The 14,469-nt window shown below is 43.0% G+C and overlaps 1 protein-coding gene across 1 annotated transcript in view; it reads right to left on the bottom strand.

Annotated features, from left to right (window-relative positions):
- The window catches only part of LOC139542785 (cadherin-4-like), a 537,007-nt gene that overhangs the window by 152,330 nt on the left and 370,208 nt on the right, over positions 1-14,469 (bottom strand). The gene's annotated exons all lie outside the window — the stretch shown is intronic.

Here is a 14,469-nt window from a genome sequence, read left to right as displayed (position 1 = left end):
CAGAAGTCAGTGAGTGTGAAATGGAAGCGGCCCCCAGCTCCGGTACCACCAGTACCCAGCCAGCTGGCGCCTATCCCGGCCATCCCCGGCCATCCCAGCATCCCATTGCCCCGGCCCGCACACTTCGATATGAGTCAGCCCCTGGTGACACACACATCTGGAAGTTATTAATCCACAAGCAGAGTGCCACAAAGCGCTATGTCTATAATGAAACATCACATTGTTCTCAGTGTCCTCGTTGTCTCCTCTGTCTATATAACAGCTTGCATTGGGGCGGCAGGTAGCCTAGTGAACTAGTAACCGAAAGGTGGCAAGATCGAATCCCCGAGTTGACAAGGTAAAAAATATGTCGTTCTGCCCCTGAACAAGGCAGTTAACCCACCTTCATTGAAAATAAGAATTTGTTCTTAACTGACTTGCCTAGCTAAATAAAGGTAAATAAAATAAAATCTACAGCTGTAGTAGAATTCTTCTCCCTCTTCAGTATCTAAGTTAAATAGTATGAATGTGTAATGGTCACAGTTAGGGTCTAAGACCTGCTCTTTGGTTCGACTGGCTATCTATGCCTCTTACTGTGGGACAAAGTCTGTGAATCCAGTGGGATTTGGGTGATAAATTCCCTGTGGAGCTCCCTGGGGTCATGAGCACTCGCACACACACTCCCTTGGACACAACACACTCTGGTCAAGGTACGGCAGCCATGGTGTGACCCCATCTTGGCTGCCCACAGTAAGAGGTCCTCTTGGTGAATCAGTGTCATGGCAGAGAACTGAATGACACAATGGCTCTTCTGGACATGGATAATTCTGGATGATCCTGTGATTCAGAGTGCCCAGGCTGCCTCTACCCCTCTCTGTTCCAGTGGGAAATGTGTTACCAGGTGGCAGGGAGACATGGGAATCACTACACTGATTAGATGCTGATTAGATGCTGGATAAACCAATGGGGTTCAGGGAGAGGGACAAGTCTTGGATCTCATGATATAGCCAGAGCTCAAAGCCCACAGTCACTCTAACTCTGTTAATATATGCTGTTTCCTACCTTCCTAATCCTAAGAATACATTCCACTCCTTAGAATAGCCTTCACTTCTACTCTAAAGGGTTTAGATAAAGGCCCTGATGAACCGAGTATATGGGTTCTAGTCAAGGCTGACTAGCTATGTGTGACAGTCTCTGTGTATGTCACACCCTGATCTGTTTCATCTGTCTTTGTGCTTGTCTCCACCTCCCTCCAGGTGTCGCCCATCTTCCCCATTATCCCCAGTGTATTTATACCTGTGTTCTCTGTTTGTCTGTTGCCAGTTCGTGTTGTTCGTCAAGCCTACCAGTGTTTTTCCCCTTGCTCATGTCTGTTTCTAGTTCCTGTTTTCTAGTTTTCCCGGTTTTGAACATTCTGCCTGCCCTGATCCTGAGCCTGCCTGCCGTTTCTGGACCTTGATTATTGACCTGGATTATTGACCTCCGCTTGCTCTGACCCCGAGACTGTCTGCCGTTCTGTACCTTTTGGATTCTGATCTAGATTACTGACCTTTGCCTGCCCTTGACCTGTCGTTTTACCTGTCCCCTTTTCTAGTAATAAACTTTTGTTACTTTGACCTTGTCTGCATCTGCGTCTTCCCTAAAACGTGATAGTACGAACTGGCCATGACTGACCAAGCAGACTCGGACCAGCTCCGCAACGCCATCTCCTCCCAAGGAGCCACCATTGGAAGGCACGAAGAGTTGCTTCGTGGCCTCATGGAAGGGGTCCAGACCTTGGCCGAATGCCATGACCGAGCATTGAACACATTGCTGGAGCAATTCTGCGGGTTGTCTGTTAGGCAGCCTACCACAACGGTAACGTCCCAGCCCCTCAGTAACCCGGCTGTTAGCAGCGTCGCCTCCCAAGACACCCTGATTTCCCGGGAACCCCGCTTACCTCCCCCGGAACGCTTCGATGGAGAATCAGGCACCTGTCGGGCATTTCTCACTCAGTGTTCCCTCATCATTAACTTCTTATGGCTGCAGGGGCAGTATTGAGTAGCTTGGATGAAAGGTGCACAGAGGTGCCCAGAGTAAACGGCCTGCTCCTCAGTCATAGTTGCTAATATATGCATATTATTATTAGTATTGGATAGGAAACCCTCTGAAGATTCTAAAACTGTTTGAATTATGTCTGTGAGTATAACATAACTCATTTGGCAGGCAAAAACCTGAGAAAAAATCCAAACAGGAAGTGGAAATTCTGAGGCTGGTCGATTTTCAACCAAGATCCCATTGAAATCACAGAGACATATGGATGAGTTTGCACTTCCTACGGCTTCCACTTTTTGTGAGTCTGTAGAACCTTGTCTGATGCCTCTACTGTGAAGGGGGGCCGACTGAGAGGGGAATTAGTCAGGTCTGCCATGACCTGACCATTCTTTGACCATGTGCGTTCACATGAGAGGGAGCTCTGTTCCATCGCTCATCTGAAGTCAATGTAATTCTCCGGTTGGAACGTTATTCAAGATTTATGTTAAAAACATTCTAAAGATTGATTCAATACATCGTTTGACATGTTTCTAAGGACTGTTACGGAACTTTTGCACATTCTGTTTTAGTGAACGCGCTTCACTGACGTTGGATTTGTTTACCAAACACGCTACAAAAATAGCTATTTGGACATAAATGATGGACATTACCGAAAAAAACGAGTCCTGGGAGTGCATTTCGACGAAGATCAGCAAAGGTAAGTGAAGATTTATAATGCTTTTTATGAGTTTTGTTGACTGCACAATTTGGTGGTATCTGTATGGCTTGCTTTTGTGGCTGAACGCTGTTTTCAGATTATTGAATATTGTGTTTTGCCGTAAAGCTTTTTGAAATCTGACACAGAGGTTGCATTAAGAACAAGTGTATCTTTAATTCTATGTAAAACATGTATCTTTCATCAAAGTTTATGATGAGTATTTCTGTTATTTGACGTGGCTCTCGACAATTTCTCAGGATATTTTGGAGGCATTTCTGAACATGGCGCCAATGTAAACGGAGGTTTTTGGATATAAATATGAACTTAATCGAACAAGACATATATGTATTGTGTAACATGAAGTCCTATGAGTGTCATCTGATGAAGATCATCAAAGGTTAGTGATTCATTTTATCTCTATTTGTGCTTTTTGTGACTCCTCTCTTTGGCTGGAAAAATGGCTGAATTTTTCCTGTGAGTTGGTGTTGACCTAACATAATCGTTTGTGGTGCTTTCGCTGAAAAGCCTATTTGAAATCGGACACTGTGGTTGGATTAACAACAAGATTACCTTTAAAATGGTATATGATACATGTATATTTGAGGATTTTAATTATGAGATTTCTGTTGTTTGAATTTGGCGCCCTGCACTTTCACTGGCTGTAAGAAGTTTTAAGCTGCAGCCCTCCTCCTTCCCCTCAGACCGCTCTAAGATAGCGTACCTCAGCACGCTGATGTCCGGGAGGGCTCTCGCCTGGGCTACGGCAGTATAGGAACAACAGTTGGCCGTATGCTTCAGTCTGGAGGTGTTTGTGGCCGAGGTGAAGAAAGTTTTCGATGCTCCATTGTCCGGGAGAGAGGCTGCCCGGAAGTTACTCCAGCTTCGGCAAGACTCCTGCAGTGTGGCAGACTATCCGGTGGATTTCCGCACGTTGGCAGCTGAGAGTACCTGGAACCCGGAAGCAATGTTCGACATGTTCCTGCACGGAGTATCAGAGAAAGTAAAGGATGAGCTTGCAGCCCGGGAACTACCGACGGATCTCAACTCGCTCATCGCCTTGACTATTCGTGCGACTACAGAAAGGATGGAAGGAGAGGAGGTTCTATTTCTCTCGCGGCCATCGGGGACTTGGCTTCCACCTTGCCTCCACCTTGCTGCTGAGAGAACCCGAGGCTACCCAAGTTCCCCTGAGAGTCTCCAAAGTGTGCCAATTCACCTCTTCCCGAGCCAATGCAACTAGGCAGAGCTAGGCTGTCCCCAGCCGGACGGCTATACAGGCTTCACATGAAGAGTTGCCTGTATTGCGGGACTACTGGTCATTTTGTGGCCACCTGTCCACTAAAAGACCAGGCTCACCGGTAGGAGTGAGTACTCTGATGGGCCATATGGATAACTTTTCCTCTCCCCTTACTCGCACCCCTTTCCATGCCATCTTGCTGTGGGGAAACCAGTCAAAATTATCCGGGTACTCATCGACTCTGGGGCCGATGAGAGCTTTATGGACGCTACCCTGGGGTCCGAGTTTGGAATCCCCATTCTGCCCCTCTCCATTCCCATGGATGTTAGAGCGCTGGACGGGCGCTCTATGGGCCGGGTCACACACAACACCACCTCCATCAACCTACGTGTGTCAGGGAACCACAGCGAGACGATCCGATTTCTGCTAATTAATTCTCCTCAAGTTCCTGTGGTATTGGGATTCTCTTGGCCCGGGGGGGGGGGGGGGGGCAAATAACCGTCTGCTTGTTCCTGATGCTGTCCACTCCTCGGTTCTGGAGTGGGCCCAATCCTCTAAGCTTGCCTGCCACACGTCCTCCCGTCAGACCCTGGCCTTTGTGCGACAACGCTGTTGGTGGCCTACCATGGATCCTGACATCTCCGCATTCGTCGCCGCATGCACGATCTGTGCGCAAAACAAGACTCCCCGGCAAGCTCCGGCTGGTCTCCTTCAACCTCTGCCGGTTCCTCCTTCAACCTCTGCTGTTCCTCCTGTTCCTCCCTGGACTTTGTCAAGGGTCTTCCCCCGTCTGATGGCAACACCGCCATCCTAACAGTAGTGGACCGGTTTTCAAAAGCCGCCCACTTCATTTCTCTCCCCGAGCTACCCTCTGCCAAAGAGACGGCCCAACTCATGGTGCAACATGTCTTCCGGATCCATGGATTCCCAGTGGACATGGTCTCCGACCGGGGTCTTCAGATCTTGTCCTGGTTCTGGAAGGCGTTCTGCACACTCATTGGGTCATTGGCCAGCCTGTTCTCCGGGTTCCACCCCCAGTCCAACGGCCAGTCGGAGCGAGCCAACCAAGACATGGAGACGATTCTTCACTGCCTGGTCTCTGCCAACCCCACCACCTGGAGCCAGCAACTTGTGTGAGTCAAATATGCCCGCAACACCACTCCTTGCTCTGCCATGGGTCTCTCGCCTTTTGAGTGTTCCCTGGGCTATCAGCCCCCGCTCTTCCCGGAGCAAGAGGAAGAGGTCGGCATACCCTCAGCCCAGATGTTTGTCCACCGCTGTCGTCTAACCTGGAAGAGAGCCCGGTCGGCTCTTCTCAAGACCACCTCCAGGTATCAACGACAAGCGGACTGATCTAATAGATCTGCAGGAAAATAACTTTAAGTCCTTCCTGCAACTCTTTAAGAATTCTACCAACAAAAGGGTTGATGATCTGTTTAAGGATGTAATGGAACTTAAACACAGTTTGGAATTTACGCAGTCGGAGGTGAAGGAGCTAAAGGGCACGAATGTCTCCAGCCAGAACGCATTCAGAACCATGTCTGATGATTTCGCAATTCTCCAAACAACACTTGACAAGCACTCTTCCAAAGGAGCCAATTGAGGCTCAATAACATTTAATCGATGGAATTGAGGACATAAAGACTGAAACTTGGCATGAAAGAAGTCCAAGGCCAAGAAAATCCTGGCAGATCAACTCAAACTGGATCCTAAACTCATCAAGATGGAGATGGCGCATAGGAATGGCACTTTGTTCCCCTCTGGATGGCCCAGCTCTATAGTGGTGAAACTGCTCAGGTTCAAAGACAAGGGGGGAATTCTCAGGAGAGCCAAGTGCCTGAAGGGAACCAACATCTTCATCAATGAAGACTTCTCTGAAAAGGTACGAGTCAAAAGAAAGGAACTGCTGCCACGACTAATTGAAGAACGAAAAAAAAGAAACATCACATACCTGAGGTATGATCAGCTGGTTGGCCCCCCTCCCTGTAGGCCTATTGCAAGTGATTCCACTATAATCAACTGATTTGACACACACAAACCCACACATATTTACTACACTTTGTTCATGTGTTTCACCTAACCTCATGACCAAAAACACACATTGCTCTATATGTCATAATCCTCTGAAGTCTTCAGTGGTTTTATGTGGACTGTGTCAATGCGCATTCCATAGGAAGTGCACCCCTATTGATAAAACTAACACAAATGTGTGGTTGTATTGGTTGTATTGGACTCTCTGGATGATTCTGACTGTGTATCTCTCTTAGTTGGGCAGGATATCGACCCTGATAACATGCTCCTCAACCCATTAGATATTAATGAAGCGAATTATAAATAAAATGATTGTGTTGATCCAGATTCAAATTTCCTGAGATTTACCAGAGATGAGTCTATCTCTTGTGATTACTATAATGTTAAGCAATTCAACAACCTGTATAGCTGTTTATCTAATTCCAAGACAAAGGTATTTTCTACCTTTAATTTGAACGTTTGCAGTCTTCCTAAACATCATGACCATCTTGTTCATTATCTGTCTTCTCGCAATCATGAATTTTCCATTGTTGCGCTTTCAGAAACATGGTTGACTCAAGAGACAACCATGCTTTATGAAATGTCACCTTACAATAATGTTCACCACTGTAGAACCTCAAGAGTGGGAGGAGGAGTGTCCATTTTTGTTCATAAACATTTTCAATTATTTGTAAGAGAGGACCTCAAACATACATCTGATAACATTGATGTTGCATCTATTTTTATAGATATTCCCTCCTGTTCATATTTTGGTGGTGAAAAAGTGGTAATTGCATGCATCTATCGGCCGCCCGATTCTGACATTTGTAGTTTCATTGATATCCTTGCATCAACCTTGAATGTGATTAATAATAATGGTAAAATTGGGTGATTACAACATAAACCTAGTTAAAAGTGAGAACCACTCACCAACATCTGACTTTTTGAATACTTTATCCTCCAGCTATCTGTATCGACTCATCTATAAGACCACAAGAGTGACCAGTTCATCTGACACCCTTATTGATCATATTTTTACAAAATATTTGAATAATAATGACATTTCTGACCACTTTCCAATGTTCCACTTCTCTTTGGCAGCTGGAAATGAACAGATGGGAATGAGTAGTATCATTAAGGGTAGAATATTTAACCAAAGTAATCGTGAGCGCTTTAAGATGTTGATTGATGATATTTCATGGGAATTTTTTTATAATCAGGCCGATGTGGAGTCTGCTTACCAGACTTTTCTCACATCTTTCAATTCTGTATTTCAGCACTGCTTTCCCGAAGTAAGAGAGCAGCAAATGGGTTCTGGAAACCTTGCTTTACAACCGGTCTCAAAAAATAATGTTTCTCAAAAAGTATAAGAACAAATTTACTCACCTACTTAGGATATCCCCCAAAATATATTTTACTAACAAATTCCAAGAATCCTTAAATAACAACTTAACTTGGAAAATAATTAATCAACTGTTGAATAAGAAAAAGTAATCTACAACTATACCATCTCAATGCATTGTTGGAAATAAGACCTATAGTGATCCTGATGGCATTTCATGTGAATTTAATAACGTTTTTGTGAATGTGGGTTGTTCTCTGTCAAAGAAAATAGAGAAAACTGATGAAATCCATTGGATTGATGGAAATCCCGTCCCTTCTCTGCTTCAGTTTGATCCTCCTGATGTCATGGATGTGATGGAGGTAAATGGTAACTTAAATATATCAGCAGCACGTCATGATGAGATTGGTACTTCTTTGGTGAATTCAGTGTCTTCCTCGATTACTGAGCCTCTAACATATATATTCACCAAATCAATGCAAACTGGTATTGTTCCTAAAGATTTGAAAATTGCCAAGTTATCCCCTTCTATAAATCTGGTTATCCCAGATCTTTTACAAATTATCGGCCAATATCTGTACTATCATGTTTTTCTGAAATCCTAGAAAAATATATATGTAAGAAAATGTTGAAACATTTAAATCAACACTGTATTCTATATGAGCAACAATGTGGTTTTCGTAAAAACTACTCCACGGATGTGGCTCTTTTGTAACTTGTGGATAAAATCTTTACATCCAAGAACAACAATGAATATGTTCTTGGCATCTTTTTAGATTTATCCAAAGCGTTTGACACGGTTGATCATGAAATATGACACTCTAAATTGCATTATTACGGTTTTCAGGATTATGCATATAATTGGCTATATAGTTATGTTCATGAACAATTTGTTTATGCAAACGGCTGTGCATCTACCAGGGCCAAGATAAGGCATCCCACAGGGTTCGATAATTGGACCTTTGTTATTCCTAATCTATATCAATGACCTTGCTGCTGTGTCTTCTACCGTACTTCACGTTCTCTTTGCTGATGACACCAATTTGATTTTATCACACAAGAATTTTGATTCACTAATTAATGAAGCCAACTCAGGCATGGCAGAATTTTCTGAATTGTTCCAGATAAACAAAACATCTTTAAATGTTAAAAATCCAACGTTTACTGTATTCACTAGTAAGAATAAGGAATATTGTACAATTCCATTTACTCAATTTGTCTGCAGCAAAGTGATGGAATCTATTGGTATCATCAGAAAGATTAGTGGTTTGGTTCATCAGCCTTGTTTCCTAACTCTATACTATAGCTTAATTTACCCATATACCATTTACTGTAATAGTGTCTGGGCCAGTACATATGCCTCCTAACTACACAAATTACTCATCATACAAAATACATTTGCAAGACTAGCCACCTCCTCTAATTACCTGGCTCCATCTGCACCTTTGTTTAAGAAACTCACTATCAAGACAATGAGGTGAGATAGCATATATGAGGTACGAAAAACTGATTGTTCACCCTCCCTCCCATGGAGTTAGGAGGAGCGACAGACACAAGTAATTCCAGCCCACACACACACACACACACTGACTTAGTATCTCTCTCTCAGATTCCAACTGCTGATTCATGTTTGGACATATAAATACTGTAAATCTACCAAAGAAAGGTTTGTTAATTGCTCACTTGAATATATGCAGTTTAAGGAACAAAATTCATAAGATATGCTGTCTAGTGCAGTCAAACAATATTCATGTATTGGCAAAATCTCACTTGGACTCTTCTTTTGAGGAGGCTGAGATCTCTATACATGGATATAATTTGTTCAGGAGGGACAGAAATAGATATGGTGGTGGAGAATATTCCAGCAATACAATGTAAGAATTTAATGAGGCAGCAGGTAACCTAGTGGTTAGAGAGTTGGACTAGTAACAGAAAGGTTAAAAGATTGAATCCATGAGCTGACAAGGTAAAACTATGTCGTTCTGCCCCTGAACAAGGCAGTTAACCCACTGTTCCTAGGCCATCATTGATAAAAAGAATTTGCTCTTAACTGACTTGCCTAGTTAAATAAAGGTAAAAAATACATTTTGAATGGATTAGAGGTGCTATAGGTGCATTTACACATTTTACACCTAAACTAGTTGGTTGCTGCTATAGGCCACGAGTGCTGATGTGAAATACAGAATACAGTCGGGTGTTTACATACACTTTAGCCAAATACATTTAAACTCAGTTTTTCACAATTCCTGACAGTAAAAATTCCCTGTCTCAGGTCAGTTAGGATCACCACTTTCTTTTAATAATGTGAAATGTCAGAATAATAGTAGAGAGAATTACTTATTTCAGCTTTAATTTCTTTCATCACATTCCCAGTGGGTCACAAGTTTACATACACTCAATCAGTATTTGGTAGCATTGCCTTTAAATTCTTTACCTTGGGTCAAACATTCGGGTAACCTTCCACAAGCTTCCCACAAGAAGTTGGATGAATTTTGGCCAATTCCTCCAGACAGAGCTGGTGTAACTGAGTCAGGTTTTTAGATCTCCTTGCTCGCATACACTTTTTCAGTTCTGCCCACACATGTTCTATAGGATTGAGGTCAGGACTTTGTGATGGCCACTCCAATACCTTGACTTTGTTGTCCTTAAGCCATTTTGCCACAACTTTGGAAGTATGCTTGGGGTCATTGTCCATTTGGAAGACCCATTTGCGACCAAGCTTTAACTTCCTGACTGATGTCTTGAGATGTTGCTTCAATATATCCACATAATTTTCCTACCTCATGATGCCATTTATTTTGTGAAGTGCACCAGTCCCTCCTGCAGCAAAGCACCCCCACAACATGATGCTTCCACCCCCGTGCTTCACGGTAGGGACAGTGTTCTTTGGCTTGCAAGCCTCCCCCTTTTTCTTCCAAACATAACGATGGTCAATATGGCCAAACAGTTCTATTTTTGTTTCATCAGACCAGAGGGCATTTCTCCAAAAAGTACGATCTTTGTCCCCATGTGCAGTTGCAAACCGTAGTCTGGCTTTTTTATGGCGGTTTTGGAGCAATGGCTTCTTCCTTGCTGAGCGGCCTTTCAGATTATGTCGATATAGGACTCGTTTTACTGTGGATATACAGTGGGGAGAACAAGTATTTTATACACTGCCGATTTTGCAGGTTTTCCTACTTACAAAGCATGTAGAGGTCTGTAAAAATCCAGAAAATCACATTGTATGATTTTTAAGTAATTATTTTGCATTTTATTGCATGACATAAGTATTTGATCACCTACCAACCAGTAAGAATTCCGTCTCTCACAGACCTGTTAGTTTTTATTTAAGAAGCCCTCCTGTTCTCCACTCATTACCTGTATTAACTGCACCTGTTTGAACTCGTTACCTGTATAAAAGACACCTGTCCACACACTCAATCAAACAGACTTCAACCTCTCCACAATGGCCAAGACCAGAGAGCTGTGTAAGGACATCAGGGATAAAATTGTAGACCTGCACAAGACTGGGGCAGCTTGGTGAGAAGGCAACAACTGTTGGCGCAATTATTAGAAAATGGAAGAAGTTCAAGATGACGGTCAATCACCTTCGGTCTGGGGCTCCATGCAAGATCTCACCTCGTGGGGCCTCAATGATCATGAGGAAGGTGAGGGATCAGCCCAGAACTACACGGCAGGACCTGGTCAATGACCTGAAGAGAGCTGGGACCACAGTCTCAAAGAAAACCATTAGTAACACACTACGCCGTCATGGATTAAAATCCTGCAGCGCACGCAAGGTCCCCCTGCTCAAGCCAGCGCATGTCCAGGCCCGTCTGAAGTTTGCCAATAATCATCTGGGGTATCCAGAGGAGGAATGGGAGAAGGTCATGTGGTCTGATGAGACAAAAATAGAGCTTTTTGGTCTAAACTCCACTCGCAGTGTTTGGAGGAAGAAGAAGGATGAGTACAACCCCAAGAACACCATCCCAACCGTGAAGCATGGAGGTGGAAACATCATTCTTTGGGGATGCTTTTCTGCAAAGGGGACAGGACGACTGCACCGTAGTGAGGGGAGGATGGATGGGGCCATGTATCGCGAGATCTTGGCCAACAACCTCCTTCCCTCAGTAAGATCATTGAAGATGGGTCGTGGCTGGGTCTTCCAGCATGACAACGACCCGAAACACACAGCCAGGGCAACTAAGGAGTGGCTCTGTAAGAAGCATCTCAAGGTCCTGGAGTGGCCTAGCCAGTCTCCAGACCTAAACCCAATAGAACATCTTTGGAGGGAGCTGAATTCCGTATTGCCCAGCGACAGCCCCGAAACCTGAAGGATCTGGAGAAGGTCTGTATGGAGGAGTGGGCCAAAATCCCTGCTGCAGTGTGTGCAAACCTGGTCAAGAACTACAGGAAACGTATGATCTCTGTAATTGCAAACAAAGGTTTCTGTACCAAATATTAAGTTCTGCTTTCTGATGTATCAAATACTTATGTCATGCAATAAAATGCAAATTAATTACTTAAAAATCATACAATGTGATTTTCTGGATTTTTGTTTTAGATTCCGTCTCTCACAGTTGAAGTGTACCTATGATAAAAAATGACAGACCTCTACATGCTTTGTAAGTAGGAAAACCTGCAAAATCGGCAGTGTGTCAAATACTTGTTCTCCCCACTGTAGATACTTTTGTACCTGTTTCCTCCAGCATCTTCACAAGGTCCTTTGCTGTTGTTCTGGGATTGATTTGCACTTTTCGTACCAAAGTGCCTTCATCTCTAAGAGACAGAACGCGTCTCCTTCCTGAGCGGTATGACCGTTTGTACAGATGAACGTGGTACCTTCAGGCGTTTGAATATTGCTCCTAAGGATGAACCAGACTTGTGGAGGTCTACAATTTTTATTCTGAGGTCTTGGCTGATTTGATTTTCCCATGATGTCAAGCAAAGAGGCACTGAGTTTGAAGTTAGGCTTTGAAATACATCCACAGGTACACCTCCAATTGACTCAAATTATGTCATTTATCCTATCAGAAGCTTCTAAAGCCATGACATCATATTCTGGAATTTTCCAAGCTGTTTAAAGGCACTTAGTGTATGTAAACTTCTGACCCACTGGAATTGTGATACAGTGAATTATAAGTGAAATAATCTGTCTTTATACAATTATTGGAACAATTACTTGTGTCATGCACAAAGTAGATGTTCTAACCGACTTGCCAAAACTATAGTTTGTTAACAAGAAATTTGTGGAGTGGTTGAAAAACTAGTTTTAATGACACCAACCTAAGTGTATGTAAACTTCTGACTTCAAATGTATATAAATAAGATATTTCTTTTTTTTTTCTTTTTTTATACATTTGAACATTTAAAAAAATCTATTTTCACTTTGTCATCATGGGGTATTGTGTCTAGATTGATGAGGAACATTTTTTATTTAATACATTTTAGAATAAGGCTGTAACATAAAAAAAATTGGAAAGAGGGAAGGGGTCTGAATACTTTATGAATGCACTGTATACACTCTTTTAAAAAGGGTTCCAAAAGGGTTCTAAATGGGTTCCTCAGCTGTCTCTATAGGATAACCTTTTTTGGCTCCAGGCAGAACCCCGTTCTAGGTAAAACCCTTTTGGCTTCAATGTAGATTCTTCTGTGGAAACACATACACACACTGGACAGACAGGCAAAAATGCAAACAAAAACACACTATACACAACACCCATTATTTCAGTATTAACAATGTATCACACATGTTCCTTGACCCAGGAACACACATCCCTGACACCCAACAGATTCTTCCCTGAGGAGACAAAATCCCACACGTCATTGCACATCTCCTGTCTGTGTTCCCCTGGCTCTATTTTAACAAACCTAACACCAATGATCAATCCAAATGCTGGTGTCAGAAATATTTTTGCTATTTTTACAACCACAATTATTGGCATCGTTGCTGGAGTTGGCGCGAAAGGGCTGGGTTTTGATGCATAAACAACTTGTGGGTGTGTCGAGGATTGGCTGCTTGCTGGCCAACGTGCTCCATGGCTAAATATGCGGTTGCTTCAAGTTGTGTACACTACCGGTCAGAAGTTTGAGAACACCTAACGGTTTCTTCATTTTTACTATTTTCTACATTGTAGAATAATAGTGAATACATCAAATCTATGAAATAACACACATGGAATCATGTAGTAACCAAAAAAGTGTTAAACAAATCAAAATATCTGTTATATTTGAGATTCTTCAAATAGCCACCCTTTGCCTTAATGACAGCTTTGCACACGCATGGCATTCTCTCAACCAGCTTCACCTGGAATGCTTTTCCAACAGTCTTGAAGGTGTTCCCACATATGCTGAGCACTTGTTGGCTGCTTTTCCTTCACTCTGCGGTCCAACTCATCCCAAACCATCTCAATTGGGTTGAGGTTGGGTGATTGTAGAGGCCAGGTCATCTGATGCAGCACTCCAACACTCTCCTTCTTGGTCAAATAGCCCTTACACAGCCTGGAGGTGTTTTGGGTCATTGTCCTGTTGAAAAACAACTGATAGTCCCACTAAGCGCAAACCAGATGGGATGGTGTATCGCTGCTGAATGCTGTGGTAGCAATGCAAGTGTGCCTTGAATTCTAAATAAATCATTGACAGTGTCACCAGCAAAGCACCATCACACCTCCTCCTCCATGCTTCACGATGGGAACAATAGATGCAGAGATCATCCGTTCACAAAGACACGGCGGTTGGAACCAAAAATCGCAAATTTGGACTCCACCGGTCTAATGTCCATTTCTCGTGTTTCTTGGCCCAAGCAAGTCTCTTCTTCTTATTGGTGTCCCTTAGTAGTGGTTTCTTTGCAGCAATTCAACCATGAAGGCCTTATTCACGCAGTCTCCTCTGAACAGTTTATGTTGAGATGTGTCTGTTACTTGGACTCTGTGAAGCATTTATTTGTGCTGGTAACCTTTGATTATCTTCATCAGATGACACTCATAGGACTTCATGTTACACAATACATGCATGTTTTGTTTGATAAAGTTCATATTTTTATAGAAAATCTGAGTTTACATTGGCGCGTTACATTCACTAGTTCCAAAAACATCAAGTGATTTTGCATAGCCACATCGTTTCAACAGAAATACTCATCATAAATGGAGATGATAATACAATTTATACACATGGAATTATAGATAAACCTCT

This window comes from Salvelinus alpinus, chromosome 17, assembly GCF_045679555.1.
Source record: "Salvelinus alpinus chromosome 17, SLU_Salpinus.1, whole genome shotgun sequence".
NCBI lineage: Eukaryota > Metazoa > Chordata > Actinopteri > Salmoniformes > Salmonidae > Salvelinus > Salvelinus alpinus.
The sequence above is the reverse complement of the archived record's forward strand: the minus strand, read 5'-3'. Positions and strand labels throughout refer to the sequence as shown.